Source organism: Mobula birostris, chromosome 23, assembly GCF_030028105.1.
Source record: "Mobula birostris isolate sMobBir1 chromosome 23, sMobBir1.hap1, whole genome shotgun sequence".
NCBI classification, from domain to species: Eukaryota; Metazoa; Chordata; class Chondrichthyes; order Myliobatiformes; family Myliobatidae; genus Mobula; species Mobula birostris.
This window is the reverse complement of record NC_092392.1, coordinates 13,447,548-13,470,353: the sequence shown is the minus strand read 5'-3', so window position 1 is coordinate 13,470,353 and position 22,806 is coordinate 13,447,548. Positions and strand designations below refer to the sequence as shown.

At 40.8% G+C, this 22,806-nt stretch overlaps 1 protein-coding gene across 4 annotated transcripts in view; it reads right to left on the bottom strand.

The window, feature by feature from the left end:
* The window catches only part of LOC140187008 (plexin-B2-like), a 254,710-nt gene that overhangs the window by 164,611 nt on the left and 67,293 nt on the right, over nt 1–22,806 (bottom strand). For all 4 annotated transcript variants that reach the window (XM_072241869.1, XM_072241873.1, XM_072241870.1 and 1 more), the window contains exon 2: nt 21,491–21,593. The gene's annotated coding sequence lies outside the window, so the exon portion shown is untranslated. The remainder of the gene's footprint in view (nt 1–21,490; nt 21,594–22,806) is intronic.

Here is a 22,806-nt window from a genome sequence, read left to right as displayed (position 1 = left end):
TTCTTGCTTGACAATGCGCCAGCCCATCCTAAACATTTGGACAGCATTCATCCTAACATAACAGTGCGTTTCCTGTCACCTAACACAACATCACTGATTCAAACACTCGACCAGTGTGATCCACGTTCAAGGTGTTTTTTTTTAACGCGAACTCTCTCTCAGACGCTGCAAGCAACAGATGATTTTGAAAATCCCAGGAGTTTACCAACGGTGAGGGAATGGTGGAAGTCGGAACACTTGGCACAAATGGCAATGGACATGGACCCACGTTTAGAATGGAGCCAGCATTTCAGTCGTTCCTTCCCTGCCATCAACCCTTCTTCCCTACAAGCAAATTTAAAACAAAATGCTGCCAAGCAAACAACCCTCACCATTTTATGCAAATCGCTGTAATCTTCTGTTGCCGGCAGTTCTAAGAGTTCTGTGAGTCTTCCTTCACCCCTTGCTGTGCTTGATATTATCCTGACGACCACAACCATCCACCTTATCCGTGTAAAGCTGCCCGACACCACAATCACTACTTATTTCCCAGAGCGAACACACCCGCCATTGTTGGTGAGTACTGTACACCACAGGATGTTAATTTTCTGTGATTTATTACATTGAATGTACCTTAAATTGATGAAATATAATACAAATGTTGTCTTGTAGTACTGCTTTTGTGTCGTATTGGTATAAAAATATGAATAAATTACAGATAAAACATATTTAGGAAGTCCTCTGGAATGCATCCCTATTTTCTCCATTTAAATAATTATTCACATTATGCGTCAACCTCAAGGAACGTATCCCCCGCATATAATGAGGATAGGGTGTATCTGGTACTCACTTTCGCATGAAAGAGGATTTAGATCTTATGGTAGTCTTAGACCACTATTGACCACACTACCAAATTTGAAATTTGGAGTCATTGCAAACTTACACACTTACAAATCATGTCATCCACATTTTCAACCAAATCACTAACATATATGAGAAATATCAGTGAACTCAGCAACAATCCCTGGTCACAGGCCTTCAATCTGAAAATCAACCATCCGCTACCACCCTCTGTCTCCTTTTTAATAAGCAAATTTTGTAACCCGTTGGTTTGCTCATCCTGGATCCCATGTGATTTCACCTTCCAGTCCAATCTACTTTGTCAAAAGTCTTGCTTTTCAAAAGTCCATGTGGACAATGTCTGCTGCCCTGCCTTGTCAATCCCTTCAGTCAACAATTAATATTCTATCCCAAACAACTGCAGGAAATGCTGTGCCTCTCTTTCATCAACTTTCTCCAGCACTCCAATCATCCTTCCACAAGAAAAACAATGTACTTAGTTCCACTTGATCAACTGTGGTTGCCGCTACACATTTTGTACAACATCTCTAATCAGTCCACAAGAACAATTCTCATCTCCCATTCACCCGTCACTCAAATTTTCCCTGACATTCATCATTGCTCCAATGCAAGCTTTAAGAATTAAATACCATATAGCTTTTCAGATTCAATCATTTTAGATACTGAGTACAACTTTCCCATTTTAGTTTTAGGTTGCAGATAGTAAGGCCACTACCACCTTTCGCTCAGCTTACGCTTCACTCCGTTTTCTCTATTCTACTGTATGCTCTATCATCAACCATTGCTGTTCTTCTCTCATGCTCTCCTCCTCTTCTTTGCATCTTTCATTAGAACAGGGTCACTGCATTTTTGTCGATCTGCGCTTTCTCTATCACCAAAACACTGAATTTCACATTATTTTATCTTCACTTTTGAACTACCCCCTTGCACAGAATGATCTGCCTGGATGATATGTAACAACGATCCTTCTAATATTTTATTTTACAGTAGTGTGGACTAACCATTACTCGAAGCAGGAAATTTTCACATGGGCTGAACACTGTGTGCCACTTCATATTAACAGCATATAAGATAAAATTCCAGCTGCGTGGCAACAAAGGCTATGTGTGTGGGAGCATTTCAGTTACTGCGTGGTCATGCACCCACGTAGCTTAAAGGGAACGCTGGTATGCAAACAAAATCTTTTCACTGTATCCTAGTGCCTGAAAATAAAGTAATATTAATGACCAAGAAGTTCTCCAACTTTTCTTCACCCATTGATGATGCCTGATTTACATTTTCTGTTTTCAGCATTCGGATGACTTGCTTTTGCAACATCAAGCAGGGTTAGTGCCATCCCAAGACAGCTACTAATCCTTAAACTCTCCAGTTTTGGCATGCTGTCAGCTTTTGTGACAGTTGAAAGGCTTTGCCTCATAAAAAGGCATTATACAAGCCTAAATTGTTAATCTAATAAATGAGTCCTGAAAGGATATAACAAATTAAAAGGCTGCTGAGTGCTGTATGTTATATTTGTTTGGTACTAGAAGGCATGTGCTTTGCAAGGCTATTTGAACTGACTCCTTGAGGATTTTGTTTTGCAGTATGAAATGACAGTGGAATCTATCTTTGATTACAGGCCAACATTTAAAAATAACAGCTGTATCTTATAAAAGTTCAGTCACAAGCAATGCAATGGAGCCACTACAGAGCAACTATGTGGATGTAGACATTCCTTGTGTTTAGATAAAAGTGGATAATCTATTTTAAAACAACACTGTCTCCAGATGACTATGTGTGGGTGGACAGCAGTCATTTTGGTTTGGAAAACACTGTTTTAATGCCATGCAGCCGAAACTGCAACAGCTGCAGCATGGGGTGCCTCTTCATCTTGTCGAGTTCCCTGCAGCACTGAGGAGGTAGTAATTAGCTATTGGCGCCTTTCTTAATTGGCTGATTGTAATTACATGCACGATCTGGGGCCAATTAACAGCTCATAACACTCATAAGAGGCTTGTACATATTAGGTATAAAGTAGATATTGTAGTTTGGAGATTTCTTCCACAAATGTGAAAGCGAAAGGAATGACAGACTGGATTTGATTGAATTAATAAAGCCCAACATCTCAATGATTAAAGGTCATTGCAAAATATGTGTGTGTGTGTGTGTGTGTGTGTGTGTGTAAGTGTATATATATATATATATATATATATATATATATCAGGCCTCAATTTCCATGCTAGAAATGTGGGGAGATACAGGAAATAATCACTCAACATGGAAGACTGTGCACTTCAATATTTTAATTACACAATTCTACAACTCTAATTACATTATTCAGGATTACCAACTTTCACAATGTGAAGCCTCACATGAACCAGAGTGATAATCTGCACAGATCATATCAGTTTATTTTGAAGAAAACGTCACACCTACAAGTTTGTCAGATTCTTTATTGTGCAAACAGAGTGACTGAGTGTTCAATACAGATGATTCTGGATCAGTGAAACAATGTTTGCAGAGGCAGAAAAACTGCCAAAAGCAGAATAAGAATGAAGACAATTTCCTGGATAAATAGTTCAGGCTGCCATGAAGGAGACAAAAAAGTTGTCAATCATGAAAATAATAGCAGAAACGGAATGTGAACAATGAGAGAAAAATTAAACTGCTTCAAAAAATAGAGCAAGGGGAACTCCTGCAGTCTTGATGAAGGGTCCTTGCCTGAAATGTCAATATTTCCCTTCATAGATGCTGCCTGACCTGCTGAGTTCCTCCAGCATTTTGTCTGTTGGTCTAGATTTCCAGCATCTGCAGAATCTCTGGTGGCTACATAGGGAATAGCTCTAAGGTGAGAGCACAGTTGCCGTGGTGATGTGGTTAATGAAGTCATTTATTTGATAGATTAATGAGGGTAGTTAGGAGAGAAAAACAAATGAATATGTTAAAAAAAAGTGAAATGCAGGTCGGAGAACTGAAGCGAAAAGAACATTAAGAATAACTAGCACATCACACAATGTCCATGGATCGAGAAAAGTTGGGTTAATACTATAGGCAGATATATCCATTTATAGCTGACTGGCCACTTCTGGTACATACCGAAAAGGTGAATTAGAGACACAAGAGGCTGTAGATGCTGTAATATGCAGCAAAACCTCTCAGAGTTAGCAGAGTTTAAGAGTAAGCATGATGCACAGAAGAGAAGGTGAAATTGTATTCAGTGCACAGACAGTAATTCAGGAACAGCTTCTTCCTCTCTGCCATTCAATTTCTGAGTGGACACTGAACCCATGAACACTACCTCACTACTTTTTTATCTCCATTTTTGCATTACTAATTTAACGTTATACAACTAATTCATGCTTATTTTTCTGTTATTATGTATTGCATTGTCTCCCGACATCTGCTGGTGATACTAAACCTGGTTCTGATGAACCCAAGTGAAAGGTGAGGTGATATTCCACCAGCTAACAATGGGCCTCCAGACTACATACGGATAGGTCAGGGTGGCAGACCATGGATCTGCCCCTGGAAAGTCTTCACTTTCCAGGGCACAGGCCTGGGCAAGGCTGTATGGAAGAGTTGCCCATGCTGCAAGTCTCCCCTCTCCACGACACCAATGTTGTCCAAGGGAAGGACCCATACAGCCTGGCACCGGTGTCGTCGCAGAGCAACGTGTGATTAAGTGCCTTGCTCAAGGACACAACACGTTGCCTCGACTGGGACTCAAACTCACGACCTTCAGGTCGCTATTCCAATGCCTTAACCACTTGGCCACGCACCCACACAGGGTGGGAGAGAGATGAAGAAATAAAGTGACAGGCATCTGGAAGTTCATGGACGTCTCTGTGGATTGAATGAAGGTGCTCTGGAAAATATTTGTCTCCTCCAACATCAAGTTGACTACATTGTAAGCACCAAGTACAATGTAGCAGCTCTAATGGAAGGAGTATTTGGGTCCCTGGATAGTAGATTATTCTGTTGATGTCACTGAGCATTTCGTTTTGCACTGCTTCAGACTGCATGAGAACCCTTGCGTCTCCTGCTGTTTTGCACTTGTTGAATCTATTCACACCATATATACTATTTACTCACGAATTTCATTGCACCTTGATGTGTATGACGGTAAACTGATCTGAAAAGGAAGAGGTAAGTGAGCAGGAGCTGCACAGAAATGTGCCACAAGAAGGGGTGTGGTTGAAAGAAGTGACCAGGGAGCTGCAAAGAGAACATTCCCTTCTCATTGCTGAAAGGAAGAGGGAGGGGAAGATGTGTACTGTAGTAAAACCTTATTGGAGATGGCAGATACTTCAAGGAATAATTTGTTAAATGGGGAGGCCAGTGAAGTAGAAAGCAAATCTCAAGAGGCAATTGCATTGGAAGTCTTGTCTGTGAAACAGATGATGGAGAATGAAATGAAATACACACTAAAGGAAGGGTACGGAAATAATAACCTGATTACTTTGCCTTGTTTCTACTGCCAAAGGTGAAGTCTAACCTGCTAAATATTTCCTGCATTTACATTAGATCTCCAGCATCTGCAAGTTTTCTTTCTAAAGGAAGTAATTGCAATGGAGATAATGGATAAATGCTCACCAGCTTGACACAGCACAACTGTGGGCCATAATTAAAAATATAAAATGTATTTTAAAGAGATAAATGGTCCTTTGCATTATTTTTCTCCTCAGTTCCCCAAGGCTACAATGCTCTCAGACAAGGAGACCAGACTACTAAACTACTTCAGCCTTTCGCTATCATTGAACAAGTCACCTTACAGCTGCACAACAATCCAAATCACCTTCCATAAGAAAATGGCAGAAGTAAGCCATCAGGCCTTCCAGGCCTTGCTTGTTATTTAATGACTGATCTAAACTGACCTCCACTCTTCTGTGCCACTTCTCCATACTCATTTCTCTCAATCTAACCAGTATTTGTCCACCTCTACTGCAAATATTTCTAATGTTCCAGCTTCCACCATCTGCTGAGGCAGAGAATTCCAGAGAGTCCCATCCACAGTGAGAAGAAACTTCTACATACCTCAGTCTTAAAATGATTAGCCTTTTACCTTGTTATGTCTCCTTGTGTGAGAATCTTCCACTAGCAAACATACCCTAACTTTCTCCCTGTCAATCCCCCCCCCCGCCAGAGGACCTTGTATGTGTGAATAAAAGGGGATAACTTCACTCGCCCCATCATTGAAGTGTTCTCTTACGATCTCACTTTAAGGACTCTTTATCTCAAGCTCTTGTTATTTATTACTATTTAGTTATATTTGCATTTGCGTCTTCTGCACGCTTGTTGATCTTTCAGTGATTGTGTTATAGCTACTTTTCTATAGATTTGCCGAGTATGCCCACAAGAAGGTGAATCTCAGGGTTGTACGAGTGACATATGTTTACTTTGAACTTCGAAGATTTAAATGTTTTACATGTTCCATCCAGCTTTTCCCTCCCTACTCGAGGTTGGCAGAATACGGGAGTCGGCATATGACGACGTGAAGGAAAGCTCTCACCCTCCTGCTTCCACACTTCTGTTTGTTTCAGTCTATCAAACTGATCTACTGCAGCTGAATCAAGCTTTCACGTTTTTTTAAAGAAGAAAAAAATCAACAATGAAGCCTAGATGGTTTTCAGAGAAGGGGGTAAAAGAAGCAGCACTCGGCAAATGTTACTGTAGCAGCAATTAGAGTTGGCTTCTTGCCAGCAACTTTAAGAAACAAAGAAATGTTCAAATTGGCAGGCAAATTTAAGTAAATTAATCAGTGCAGTTTTTCCATCGTGGTTCTAAAGCCTACTTCAGACAATTGTTTTGACATTTTAATCAACTTGACATTGTAGGACTTTTCCTTAAAGCCTTGAAGGGGGATGAAGCACATTCATTTGATGATTGAATTGTTAATTTGTGACCGAAAATAACTGCAAGTCTCCATGAGCTACACAACGGGGATCACTTGGTAAATGCAGCACAGTGGCAGATGGAAGAAAGTTGACAGTCATCTTCTTTGTAAGCATGAAACCTCAGACTGGGCTTGCAAATCTTTATTAAGCATATAAATGAGTGCTTGAAATAAGCAACAAGTCTCCGGGGGGGTCTGTAAGGAAGTCATATTTCAGCTACGGTCTCACCGCACTTGTGGCTTTGCAAAGTTGAGCTGTCAGCATTGAGCGTTGATGATGCAAACCTACAGAGTTTGGAACTGTAACCAGAAGTTTCAAATATTTGCCTTGAAGTATAACTTTAGAGTGCAAAAATATTCTCACGAGCTCTTCATTTAAACGGTCAGTAAAAGGCATTTATTTACTTGTAGCAGAGGGATAAAACAAGTAAACCAGAGGACATGTCCTGATGGTGACATGGGGAAGGCGGTAATTCAGTAGGGATGTGAGGGGTAAGTATTACTCAGAGAGTAGTGGATACCTGAAATGCATTGTCTGCTTTGGTGGCAGAGGCAAATACATTAGAGGCTTTTAAGGGATATTTGGATAGGCACATGACTATCAGGAAAATGGAGGGATATGGACATTGTGTAGGTAGGGGTGAATTAGAGTTTGGGTGTTTTTGATTTGTGGTTTAGCTGGTGCGGCACAACATTGTGGGATGAATAGCCTGTCCCTGTGCTGTACTCTTCTATGTTCTATAATGGATCATTTCTAAACAGTGGAGACACAAAATTGAAGGTCCAAGGGTCCAGGATGTTATAGTTATTTTGTATATTACTATTAATTTAAGTATGTGAAAGAAAACAGAACAACCAGGCTTCCACTTGCCCAAAATCTGCTTTGCCACACACCTGGTTTTCCCCAGGTGACAGATTTTCTCTTTCAGACCTCACACATGGTGAGCACTAAATCATTTCTAATTCCCCTTTAGGTTTGCTCACTTCCTCCCAGCCAATCCATTTCTTTTTCTTTTGGTGTGTGTCTGCGTGCGTGCGCATCTGTGCGTGCGTCTGTGATGATGTCTTTTTCATGGCTTTTACAAGGCGCGGAGCGAGAGAGAGACTGTGTGGCACACCACTCCTCACACAGACATTTTCGTAGTATTTTCCCTTTATTTTACGAAGTCGAGTTGCGATCTCGACACTCAACCCGGCACGGATGGAAAGCGTATTTGGGAGCAGACTCGACTAGTTTCGAACCTGGGAACCTCTGCTCTTGGGTCCGGCGCCGATGCATTGTGCCACCAGCCGGCCGCAAATCCATTTCTAGACCTATGAATATTTAGTTCCTTCCCAGTTGATTGTCATTGCTGGCACTTGTACCTACTTAAGATTAAAGATGAGTGCAAGGCTCCCTGCTCTATCTCGTTTCCATTGGCCATAATCCCATTTACTTGATGCTGGAGAAAGGAACTTTCACAGAATTTACAGTGGTGGTGCATGCCAGCTGAGACCACTGCCATTAGTGGCACAGGAGAGAGGGGCAGCCTTTCCTAATCTTAAATATTAACAGCAAGGAGAAACGAAGGCCGAGTATGAACGGCAGAGAAGTAACAATAATATTAATTGGTACGAGTTCTGAGAGAAAGGAAAGTAAACCTTTGGTTCAGGTGGTTTTATGCAGAGCTTAGCATAAAAATTAGTTTAACATAAGTGGGAATGGGCTAGGCTTACAAACCAGGTTTCCACTGAATTAAGTTCCATCCCTCCAAACAGTTACAGAAGTCTTCATTAAAACCAGAAGATTTATTGCAAAGTAGTCTCCAACATTTCATTGCGTTAGAGAAAGCTGTAGATCTTTGTGCTTGACGCAGATGGTGTACTGCAAATGCCAGATTGAGAAAAAACACCAGATATGGAGGAAACAAGTACATAATCCAAAAAAAACTGCACCTAGCGTAGTTACTTAAGAACAAAATTTATAAACAGAAACACTTCACTGAGAGAGAACAGACAATACCAGGTGAAACCAGAAGGCTCATTACCACTTGAAGGGATTAAATTTACATAAATGTAGAGAGCTCAATCCAATTCGAAGGGTGACCTCACAGCATGAGACTGCCTAATACAAAGTGATACCTGCATTCACAGAGGCCACAAAATTGCAATGTAAATCTGCAAAAAAAAGCTATCCTTCAATACTAAACATGAGAAAATCTGCAGATGCTGGAAATCCAAAGCAACACACACAAAGCGCTGGAGGAACTCAGCAGGCCAGGCAGCATCTATGGAAAAGAGTAAACAGTCGACATTTCAGGCTGAGGCCCCTCATCAGGGCTGGAAAAAAAGATGAGAGGTCAGGGCATGAAGGTGGGGGGAGGGGAAGTAGGAGGAAGTACGAGGTGGTAGGTGTTCAGTGAAACGGGGCAGGGGTCTATGGGCTGGAGTAAAGAGCTAGGAAGTTGATTGGTGAAAGAGATAAAGGGTAGGAGAAGGGGGGATTCTGATAGGATAGAGGGCCATGATAGAAAGGGAAAGGGGAGGAGCACCAGAGGGAAGTGATGGGCAGGTAAGGAGGTAAAATGGGAATAGGGAAATGCTGAAGGAGGGCAGAGGGCGATCAGCAGACGTTCGAGAAGTCGACGTTCATACCGTCACATTACAGCACCTACACACCCTTACACGGCGGGAACTGCACTCAATATTGACATTTAGGAAATAATAGTCCAGAACCCATACGCCAGTCCCCTACCTCGAATTACCACCTGCCATCTTTACTCACCTATATTCTTTGTGGGGGGGGGGGGGTCAAGTTCAATTGACTTCACTCCAGGAGCATGGTCCAAATGGGGAGAAGGCTTCCAGCAGTATAGGGAGGAAGGAAACCTACCCTGAAAACGCTACCAAAGCCCAGTCAACAGTTCTACAGGCGTTAAAGACAGGTTTAAAAGCTACTACAAGTAAGAAGTAAATAATTAAACACTAAAGTGAAATAATTGAAGCATACCTCCCCCCTTTCCTCCTACAGAATCCTATCATCCACAACAGCTTAGGTGGTGTAAAATCAGAGAAAAGGTTCCTCAACTTCTGCATCTGGCAGCTCTGACTCAGTATGGACTAATACAATTTAAATATCTAACATCAGCAATTCCAGTGGTCAATGACATCTCATCCATTGTTCTACTCCCCTTCAGCATAGAACATTCCTTTTACAATATATAAAAAACAAAACAAATACTCAGCTCAATGCTGATGCGCAACAGTTTCTGAAATCTCCTATTTGAAGTCGAAAATAATCAAAAGAATATTTGAATAAGGAAGCTGGTCCAGAAAAGCCATTTATAAATCACTTACTGTAGAGAGGATCACATGGAATTTACTGCACAGAAAGTCTGTGCTGGACATAAGACAAGTTCTTAACATATTCACCTGAAATTGCTCTCTGCTGCCTTACAGAAAGCAACAGCACATTTATTTATCCAGGTAAATGCCGCAGCTAAAGTCACTGCATGGAATTTGCACCAGCTCATTAAGCTTCAAACAAAACAACATCAATAGCCAAGAACTGTACTGAAATTGAAAATGTACAGTGGCATGCAAAAGTTTGGGCACCCCTGGTCAAAATTTCTGTTACTGTGAATAGCTAAGCGAGTAGAAGATGAACTGATTTTCAAAAGCATAAAGTTAAAGATGACACATTTCTTTAATATTTTAAGCAAGAAAACTTTTTTATTTCCATCTTTTACAGTTTCAAAATAACAAAAAAGGAAAAGGGCCCAAAGCAAGAGTTTGGGCACCCTGCAATGGTCAGCACTTAGTAACACCCCCTTTGGCAAGTATCACAGCTTGTAAGCACTTTCTGTAGCCAGCTAAGAGTCTTTCAATTCTTGTTTGGGGGATTTTCGCCCATTCTTCCTTGCAAAAGGCTTCTAGTTCTGTGAGATGTTTGGGCCATCTTGCATGCACTGCTCTTTTGAGGTCTATCCACAGATTCTCGATGATGTTTAGTTCAGGGGACTGTGAGGGCCATGGCAAAACCTTCAGCTTGCACCTCTTGAGGTAGTCCATTGTGGATTTTGAGGTGAGTTTAGGATCATTATCCTGTTGTAGAAGCCATCCTCTTTTCACCTTCAGCTTTTTTACAGACAGTGTGATGTTTGCTTCCAGAATTTGCTGGTATTTAATTGAATTCATTCTTCCCTCTACCAGTAAATGTTCCCCATGCCACTGGCTGCAACACAAGCCCAAAGTATGATCGATCCACCCCCGTGCTTAACAGTTGGAGAGGTGTTCTTTTCATGAAATTCTGCACCCTTTTTTCTCCAAACATACCTTTGCTCATTGTGGCCAAAAAGTTCTATTCAAAAGGTTCAAAGGAACATCTAAACAAGCCTGATGCATTTTGGAAACAAGTCCTGTGGACTGATGAAGTTAAAATAGAACTTTTTGGCCACAATGAGCAAAGGTATGTTTGGAGAAAAAAAGGTGCATAATTTCATGAAAAGAACCCCTCTCCAACTGTTAAGCACGGGGGTGGATCGATCATGCTTTGGGCTTGTGTTGCAGCCAGTGGCACGGGGAACATTTATTGGTAGAGGGAAGAATGAATTCAATTAAATACCACCAAATTCTGGAAGCAAACCACACCGTCTGTAAAAAAGCTGAAGGCGAAAAGAGGATGGCTTCTACAACAGGATAATGATCCTAAACCCACCTCAAAATCCACAATGGACTACCTCAAGAGGCGCAAGCTGAAGGTTTTGCCATGGCCCTCACAGTCCCCTGACCTAAACATCATCGAGAATCTGTGGATAAGACCTTGAAAGAGCAGTGCATGCAAGACGGCTCAAGAACTAGAAGCCTTTTGCAAGGAAGAGTGGACAAAAACCCCCAAATAAGAATAGAAAGACTCTTAGCTGGCTACAAAAAGTGGTTACAAGCTGTGATACTTGCCAAAGGGGGTGTTACTAAGTACTGCCATGCAGGGTGCCCAAACTTTTGCTTCGGGCCCTTTTCCTGTTTTGTTATTTTGAAACTGTAAAAGATGGAAACAAAAAAGTTTTCTTGCTTAAAATATTAAAGAAATGTGCCATCTTTAACTTTATACCTTTTGGAAATCAGTCAATCTTTTACTCGCTTAGCTATTCACAGTAACCGAAATTTTGACCGGGGTGCCAAATCTTTTGCACATCACTATATTTCTGAATTGTGATGTTCACGAGCAGCCGATAGATACTACCTGCTAACACTGAGAAGATCCCAACCACAGAAACACATAAAATAAGTTTGTAGTTGATTAATACTAACCGGTAACACCAGACAGCAAGAGACTACAACTCTGTTTATCCAGATTTTTTGGTCAAGGGTGGGCAGCAGAATTTCCAAAAAAAGAAACATTTTTAACTAGAAAAGTCAAGTTTGCTTTACAGTTTTCATGCTCAAAGATTCCTTCTTTAAAAAGCCATTGGCTGGTGTGTTTTTATGTATGAATATTTATTGACTTTTTTTTAAACTGAGAAAAATGGATGGTCAATAGGCCATCTTAGGATGGAATCAAGAGTTACGAGGAAACTTGACTTGTCAACTATCTTTCCCTCTGTAACCGAAGAGAAGAACTTATTTACACTTTAAACTGCAGTTCACTGCATTTACTTCTAAAATGCTCAATGGCAAACAAATGAATCCCTTCCTCCTGACAATGGGTTAATGAAGTAGTTGCCTTCTGCCAAAAACTGTTTCTTGTATGCAGTTTCACTAAACTTCTGGCCCCGAAGCAATTTTAGATTTTATTATTTTTCAGTTTTCTGATCAGTCAGGACTTCCAAATCAAGAGCCAAGAAACCTTGTTCAATTTAAGGTAACATTTCCTGATAATGATGGGAATTACAGCAATGGACTCTACCGTTTTCCAATATGTACTCCAAATTTCAATGTGCAAAGTTAAATTCCATGAAACATCTACTTTCATACACATCAACATACAAAACTAGTAGAAAAGGAGAAAATGATCAGCTCAAATATTAACAGTGAGGGCCACATGGTATATTGTAGTATCTTTTTCAATGAAATGATCTTCCTGAGAAAATACCCTTCCCATTTTCCTTTCTGAGTGTGTGGTAGCTTCCAAAATTTTTGCCATCTTATCCTTTCTTTGAACCCACCACAGTTCAGGCTTCCACCACTGACAGTTGAAAAAGTTCTTATCAAAATCAACTTCCTGTTTTGTGACAGAGATAACCTATTTTTAACTCTTACCCTTCTTGACCTGTTTGGTAAACTTCTCACACTTCTTCACTGTTGTCCAACTGGAAGAGACCAAATTCACCTGGCTCCAAATCTTTCCAATTGTAACCAGCAAAATCACAAATTGTTTCTCATTACCTCTAGTGTCCCTCAAGCATATATTCCTCCTCCTTTTCAATTCCATGTGAACCTTCGGTGACTTACTGAGTGCACTGTCAGTTTCCAAAATGTGCCCTGGCAACACTTGGGTCCACTTTACCACCATGACTCCCAGCTCCACGAACATCACCAAACTGTCCAACTGCCTATCTGCTATCCAGCAATGAACGGAGAAAAAAAATCCTCCAACAAAACACTGGGAAAATTAAAGGCTTTGTCCTTGGATTCCATCGCTGTTCTCTAGCCATCAACTGCATCCCATATCCTAAAGGCCATCAGAAATCAGAGAGATCACTCATTTCTACTCCACATCCTTGAGTAACTCCTCCTCTGCTGAAACCCTCACTCTCATGTTCTCTCTCAGCCCAAATCGTGGACTGTTTCAGTGCAGTTCTGCCTTGTTACTCGGCTGCTTATAACAAAACCCTTACAATATTATTCAATCTGCACTTGTTACCATCATTGCCGAATGTGGGTTGACAACCATCTACACATGGTGGTAGGTTTGCATGTGCACAGGCAAGATGACAGAAATTACTGCTGACACAGTGGTTGATTTGGAGAACAATGACGCTCAAGATATTGTTCCTATTTTCTGCAAAGTTCACAGCCAATTAGTATCAAGCTAATTGGAGATTTGTAGCTGTATTATCAGTCCTCAAAAGGTTAACATTCAAAATCCACCTTGAATGCCAGCCATGCATGTTTAGGATTGCCACAGGCTATGAAACCAACTTCTGGAACACAAGTTATGGAACTTACGAGTGCCAGGAACTTTGAGCAAGTGTCTGTTCGCAGCCCCTTAAGTCTCTCCAAGCTATCCTTTCTGCCAAATAAATACCTCGCATTTAACAAGATGCATAATGATATCTAACTCAAGCACCGAGCCTGCCATTTCCATTTTCTCAGTTAATAGAATAGGTCTGTCTCCATCTGTGCATTGAGATATTAAAGGATCTTCTTTTGTTTGCACCTTCTGTGGCTGTGCACACGTCGTACGGTGCCAATACAAGGATTTCTGAAAGTTCCTCAGCTTCACCCACTAGATATTCGATCAAGCTGGCATTTAAATGGGTACCCGAATTACATGGGCTAGAGAAAAGATGCACGATATATCGAGTAACCCTCCAATGTCAACAGAACATATTACCTATGTTTACAGCCTATCCTTCTTTCTCCCATAATTTAAACCATTCTGTATGAATAGTTAAATGTAGAAATATCAGGTTATTTAACTTATGTACAATTTAATCGAACAACTACTTTACCATTTCTGTATTTTTAATCATTCCAGCTGCAGGAGGCAACAACTTACAAAATGGCACCTAGAACTCACGTCAATCTTATTTACAAATCCAAATGGATTATAGGCAGCTGAGCTTAATTCAAAACAACCCCAAAACCCACACATAGGATAGCAGTGACTAGACAGTAACTTGGAAAAGAAATACTATCAAAATCTCAGGGTACAAATATCAATTTCTGTACTTTATCAAATGCTTTAATTGGCTAAAACCTCAGAATGAAGCAGGAACTTCTACAAATGTACCATGGAGACCATTCTGACCGGCTGCATCACCATCTGCTACATGGAGATGGGGTGGGGGAGGGAGGGACTACTGCACAAGATCAAAATAAGCTGCAGAAACTTGTACAGTTAGTCAGCTCTATCATGGGTGGTATCCAAGACATCTTCAAGGAGCAGTGCCTTTAGAAGGCGGTGCCCATCATTAAAGATCCCCACCACCCAGGGCATGCCCTTGTCATCGGGAAGGAGGTACAGAAGCCTGAAGGCACACACTCCGTGATTCAGAAACAGCTTCTCCCCCTCTGCCATCCAATTCCTAAATGGACATTGAATCTAGGAACACTACCTCACTACTTTTTTTTTAAGAAAATGTCTGTGTGTGTGTATATATATATATATACATACACACACACACACACTTAATGTAACTTAGTATTTTTCCTCAGTATTTATTTATCTATCATGTATTTCATTGTACTGCTGCTGTAAAGTTAACAAATTTCACGACATACACTGGTGACATGAAAGCTGATTCTGTGTCAAGGTGTGACAGTTCTTTAAGACTGCATTACCTATTCAGATCACAAGTTTACATAAACAAAACCATGTACAACAGCTCTCTACACCATTTCATACTGTACCAGTAAAACCATGAAAATTACATATTAACATAATGCCATTAAAGAAGAGAACCAATTTCACATCTTCTGTGTGTAAAATATTCTATTCCCAGTGGTAAGAATATGATTATATGAGACCATAGAGACCCATTTCATCTCGGCACAGAAAAATTAAATATGCTCATTTTTGTCAGTCACACATACATGCAAAACATCTGCCACACATGGAAAATATTTGTGAACCAAAAAAAAATCCAAGTTCTGAAATGGAAGGAACAATGGTATGATTTGAATAATGCTGGGTGCCTGCCAAACAGATAATAAAACTGAGGCACTGCATTTTTGTACTTTGTTCCCTATTCCTTACAACTTGCGGGATTAATATCTGCCATTGCTGCCACACGTAGTTTGAACTTTCACTCTCTCTACTTCTTTTACAGTTCACAACTTTACCCTTTCTGCCTCCAGTAACATTTTGCAATAGTTGCTGGGTCAGAAGCTAAATAACAAAGATCAGGACAACACCAAGGGAGAAATATTTTTCTATTGTATGTGAACATGATTCAAGAAACAATTCAATAGCACTATTTCAGAAAATATTGCAGCTGTTGAATTCTGCTGTTGCAGTTGTGCCTCCTTCTTTTCTTCCCCATTACATTATACTTTGGCTGCAGTTCTAGAACTGTAGAGTTTGGAAGTCAGTAAAAGTATTATCTTTAAATATTGCAGAAATAATAAATTGCACTGTAATGTCAATGATCCCACATGCAAGGACTCTCATCATTTGGTCAAACTCCAAGCAGCAACACTGGATAGCCCACCATTCTAAATTCCCCCGTTTCTCTGCTGATCTTGTGCTCCAGTGCAGCAAACCTTGCCAATGGTAACTTTGCTAAATATTATAGCACAACAGGAGATTAAACAAATGGTCTAAACTTGACAATCTATTCCCCCCCCCCACAACCAATGCCAGATCTCTCTCTTCCATTCTCCCCCCCCCCATTCATCCTAAAGACTCAGATTTTATGTCATGGTGCGTGACATATGTTCTAATGGTATTGCCTGCAGATGTCTTAATGTAACCTTGACAGACCAACATAAGAAAACACCCATAGGCTCTTTCTCCCCCTCTCCCAATTGAATTCACTTCATTAAACTTGTAAAGAATCTGATACCCTTAGAAATAAAAACACATGGCTCTGCTCAAGAACTCCCACATTCCAATCTAGGCTGCTTCATATTAACCAGTCAGTTTCCCAATAAACATATGCGTTCTCTTCTGAGTAGTTCATCACAACCCAGGACTGTCAAAAATCTCATTACAAAGTTATTAGCTGCCACTTGGATTCAAAAGGGAGAGAGGTAGGGCTATGTATTATACTTTGACAGGGCTGTTGTACTGCAGTTAAATAGACCTCAGACCAATCATCACTGAATTCATTTCAAGTTTATTTATTACACTGAGATTTGGATAATATGATCCAACAGAAAATGCTGCACATACAAATATGCTTCTGGCATGTTAGGGCTGGACCATCTGCAATCCCAAATGTTTGTGAAGTTTTCAATCTAACAAGCCACTGAATATTTAGACCAGACTTGACACCATATTGTAGTTATACATCCAACTTTAACACAACCAGACCTTCCAGTGGGAGATGTTGAGAATTAAATTCGAAGCAAAGCTACTTGGCAATGACACGAGTTAAAGTACAAAATGCACCCTTTGATAGCCAATCACTCTGGCAGATCTTATAGGCAAGTTGTCACCTGCAAATAAAACCTAGCAGGGTTATTTTGCAAAATGAATACTTGGCTTTCATCACATTGTATAAAGAATAACGCTTCATAGCCACCTTGTTCCATTAAGTTACTTTTTCCCCCACTAGATACAAACTGCTCACCCATCTACCCTCCTCTAAACCCCCAGAGTGTCTACAAAGACAGTTTTCTGTTCCTCCTCTCCACCCTCCCACCACTTCAAAAGAGAACCGTGATACTGAAGTACAACATCTGATTAGAGGGGAACATTATAAATACTTTATAATGTATTTTGAATTTCATAATCAAAATATTATGATTCAACAAATGTGATCTTCTCCACTGACTTTGTTACTTTAGCTTCCCTAATCAGTATTAATTTCTTCAGATGCGCTCACACTCACCACACTCATCAAGCTTTAGTAGTGGTCTTATTGTCTAGCTCTACATTAATTATGCAAGCTTAATAAACCCACTTATGCTAATCAGTTAAACAGCATTCAAAAGCTGGATCATGTCCTCTCTCAATGCTGAACCTCAATCAGCACCGTGCTTTGGAATCTTAATTTCACCTTGTTTTATTTGTATAACAAATTGTATTCCATTAAAAAGAGATTCATATTACTATTATATGTAAACAATTTTGTCAAAATTGCATAATGGAGCCTATTTCAGCAACACACAACTGAAAACATTTATTACATTTCACCGCAGGGGAAAAAAAAACACGACCATTTCACTTCATTCTGGAAACTTGAGATTGTTCTTCGAGCCACAGGTCACCTTTGACCCCACACCATTTCCATGTCAAAAGCATGCAGACATCCCAAGAGAACCAAGTAACTGGAGCATCAAATTGTTTGGCAACTACTTATTTTTTATATTTTGGGGCCCTCCTTCAGACTGGATCAAGATTGCAAACTCTCCCATCTTCTATCTCCCAATTACCCACAACCTTTACTCTACCATTCATCCACTGGCAAACATCCATCTATCATCCTCTTCTCCAAACCTATTGCACCCTCGAATCAGCACCCTCATTTCCTACCTCCCTCATTAGCTAAAATGCCTGTGTCCACATTTCCCCCCTCCCTTTACCCAAGTACCATCCCCGGACAATCAAATGACCAGTTCTTTACCTCTATCTTCCTGCACCTCCCACCATTAATGCCAGAAACAGCAATGGCCCAAGTTGCACCTTTGGCTGCCCAGACTCTAAACACTGTACAGTGCTGGCCACACTTATGCATGTGTAACGCCTGGGCAGCTAAGCCCATTACGATAAAGTTTCCGATTAATTACAACAACTAGTGTTCCACAGCTAACTCAGAACTAGAACCATTAGTCACAGAACAGAGAGTTCACAAGCAGTATTTGAGAGAAACATCAAGACAATTTAATCAGCTTATTAGTCAAAGGATAATAAATGTACAAGTTACTTCACGTGGTCATGCGAGGCAAACATTTCCAGCCATCGCCACAAATCCACTTTCAAAACATTACATATTACACCCATAACCAAGGCCACAAAAACTTCCTTCCTGTTTCTGCAGATCTTGTGCATCATGTAAGGTTGGTCCAGAATCCTGTTAGAACTAACAAAGACAATATACACTAGTAAATAAAAAGCTCAAAATCCTCTATAGCTTGGCACTAACAAGAACAAGGTACAATACGGGAGCTAGGGCTTTACTCTTTGGAGAGAAGGAGGATGACAGGAGACATGATAGAGGTGTACAAGATAGTAAGAGGAATAGATAGAGTGGATAGCTAGCGCCTCTTCCCCAGGGCACCACTGCTCAATACAAGAGGACATGGCTTTAAGGTAAGGGGTGGGAAGTTCAAGGGGGATATTAGAGGAAGGTTTTTCACTCAGAGAGTGGTTGGTGCGTGGAATGCACTGCCTGAGTTAGTGGGGGAGGCAGGTACACTAGTGAAATTTAAGAGACTACTAGACAGGTATATGGAGGAATTTAAGGTGGGGGGTTATATGGGAGGCAGGGTTTGAGGGTTGGCACAACATTGTGGGCCAAAGGGCCTGTACTGTGCTGTACTATTCTATGTTCTATACCTCAGGAGAAGAGTGGTTCAGAAGTGAGGTGGAAATTACTAGGGTATGGGGTGGCGGCGGGAGAGGAGTTGGCGGGGGGGGGAATGGCACAGTAAGTGGCCAAAGTCAGCATTCCATCTGGTATGGATGCACAAAACAAAAGTTTAGAAATCAAATCTATCCTGTGGTATGAGATTTAAAGCAAATGAACAAAAATGGAACAAATTTGATGTCACTGATAAATGAAGACCCAATAATAAAGCACAGGAAAAGCTGCAGGAAATTCTGTTAACAATTACCAACAAAATGCTGCTTGGGAATAACCAGCAAGTGAAATACAAATCCTCCAAGAGGACAACCTTGTCTTGGGTTTGTAGGTTTGCATGCCTCAATGACCCAGAGAGCTACGTTGGCCGGAGTCAGGGCTTGGTAGGGTCATCCATGCCAAACAGGTCAAAGGGAGAGGCCAGACTAATAGTGGTCCACGAGTCCTCCAGATTAGGGGGTTCAGCTCAGGGCCAGCAACCCTGACTGGTAAAACAAAATGAAGAACCCTCTGTGACAAGAATACACATAGATTAAGATGTTAGCTGTCCTGCGTGATCAGCAGTTGGTCTGCCACCTGTCTTCAGGAGAGAGAGAGATAAGGAAAACAATGGAGCAGCATTTGGAGATGTGTAATGAAGGGACGGGGGGGGAGAGAGAGTAACAGAAGGAGGGAGCTGTCAAGAGCGGCTCCCCCTTTGAACCCTGAACTGTTTGAAGTGATGGACAGGCAATAACCCAGCAGGGGGATAAAAAGGGACAGGTTCGCTAAGGCAGGTCACACACAACACCCGAGGTAACAAGACCCTGGAAGCGGTGCGTCTCTCACAGGTCGGTGGGAAGTACCGGGCCATAAACGCACAGGGTGGAAAGGCACGATCGGTGGGAACCTGGTGTGTGTCCACCCTTGCCTGGGTGCCAGGTTCAGCGCAGGGAAACGATCGTATCTGGAAACGGAGGGGTCACGGTCGGTGACCTCAGATGACATCACAAAGGACTCGCCCGACAGCTGACTGCAAAGGTCTGTGTGTGGAAGCCGGTTGAATATTCATTCGTTTTTGCTCTCTCTCTCCTTCCCCCGCACTGTCCATCTCCCACGGCAGCGATTACTGCGAACTGAACTGAACTTTGCGTCACTTTGAAACTGGTCATTTGCCCCTAGACAACGACAGAGCTTGATTGATCCTGTTATCTGAATTCTGTGTACATGTATGTTTATCATTGCTGAACTGTTGCATTCATTATCCTTTTGATTAGAGTACTGTGTTGCTTGTTTCTTTAATAAAACTTTCTTAGTTCTAGTAATCCAGACTCCAACTGAGTGATCCATTTCTGCTGGTTTGGCAACCCAGTTACGGGGTACATAACACCTCCTACATCTGCGTGTGACGGCATTGCTGAATCTCCAACCGGAACCTCCATGACTGACTGTGGTGAAAACCAAGCTACTGACACAATGAGGGAGGCCTTGAATACTGTCAAAGATTGAGGACCTTCATTGCCACCCAAAACACCAGCAGCATAACGGGCAATAGAGTAGAGAGAGAGAGAGAGAGAGAGAAAGAAATACAAAATCTGAGTTGTCCGTATTACAAATCAACAAATATAGAGGCATTCATATTGTAAATTATCAACCTCATGAATACATATTCATTTGGAAGTCCATATTCAATGTTTTGAAAATTCTCCACATCACCATAAACCTCAAAAGTGCAAGGAATTAATGGAATTCAGAAATTACTTCATGCTTAAATAACATGCAGCTCTTTATTTATCTAAATTGTGCTAAACACCATCAAAACAAATATAGCTCCCGTTACATGGCAACTTTGTCCATTCCACTTTGAAATGGAAAAATCTTTCTTCCATCGGGAAGGGCACGGTAATTGACAAAAACTACTTTGGTGTACCAGCCAAAGCAACAGTGGATCCTGTAAGGAAAACTAACTGCGGTGTGACTCTGTTAAGGTGAAGGAGGGGGTGAGAACACTTGTCTGGCTACTGTTGACAATAATCAGATTTTTCTTCAAATCTGAGACAGAAGAATAGACTTAAAGGACACGAAAATGGATTTATGAATCAGAAATAGTAAATACTAAATAATGTTTTGATATGAGCAGCTTCCCCTTTGCTTCCTTTGAAGTTTGTCGACTTAACTTAAGAGATTACATGGCCATCCTATAATAAATATTTAAAAACTAGAATAAATGCACAAACATGAGCAATACATGGAACATACCACAGTAATTTAGTTGTTTCACTCGCCTGAATATAGCTCTACTTGTAACTCCATGTACATACACAATTCGATGCCTAATGGCTCTTAACCAGTAGAGTATATTAGCAGTGCTCTGTAAATTAAATAACCAGTCACAACATAACTTTCATACCTCTAATTAGCCTTAAAATCCTGATACTGAGCTTGTATTGCAAGACTCTTCTGGAGTTACTGGATATCTGTGATATTATATGGCCACATTGGTAACAAACCTCCTGGAAGACAAAACAAAGAAATATTAAAATCAAAATAATACTTTGTGACTACATTTAACATTTTCATCTCACAGTGAAATAAATAAGAAACTTATTCTCAGGTGACTTTGCCGTGAATAATTCTGTGGGAAGTTTACATGAAAATGCAATAGCAATACCCATCAATTTTGCAGCATTAAGAGTGAACACACACAACGGCCCCAGCGAACTTGAGCTCTTGGGTTGTGATCTTATAGAACTTAACTGTACTGAACTAGAATAAGCTGGGAGTAATACTCATCCTTGCATTCCTGTGAGAAAAAGAAATCATATATCTTGACTGGATATTGTGGCAAGTTTAGAGCTAGTCTTTTGATCAACCAAATCTAATTGGGTGCTGGAAATATAGATTTAATATTCAGGAGTTGGCTGGTTGGGTGCCTGTGACTTGTGGCGTTCCGCAGGATCAGTGTACTTTTCATTTTAATGATTTAGATTTACGGAATTGATGGCTTTGTGGCCAAGTTTGTGGATGATACAAAGACAGCTGAGGGGTAGGTAATGTTGAGGAAGCAAAGAGTCTGCAAAAGGACTTGGACAGATTAGGAGAATAGCAGATGGAATACAGGGTGGGGAGATGTATGGCCGTGCAGTTCAATAACTAATTCTGCTCCCATGTCTTATGGAGTCAGCAATAACCAGACTACGGTAAAAAAGTAATCTCCAGTACACAGAGAATTGTCATACATTTTATGCAATTGAATAACGCAGTGGGATCTGGCAATTCAGCAATAAACGCCAGTAGCTTAAAGCTTCTTCCATATGGCCCTTGAAATACCAAGCTTCTCATGAAGAAAATCAGGAATGGATACATGAGGACCATCTCACAAACTCAGCATGTCTGGCAAAATAAGCCAACTGGATAATGATTTCCATGTGAGAAAGTTACAAAAATTGCACTAAACATAAACCTGATTAACACAAAATTAATCTAAAAATGTACCCTTCAGGTAAAATTAAGATGGACCAATATAAAGCTTTTCTTTCTCTTCGATACTATGTATTGCATTGAACTGCTGCGGCTAAGTTAACAAATTTCACGTCACATGCCGGTGATAACAAACCTGATTCAGATTCAAATGCAATCTATAAAAGTACTGGGGGCACTTCACTCTGATCAAGGTGTTGATCAAATAGATTGTTTGGGAACTACTGTACCTGGATCAGGTGACTG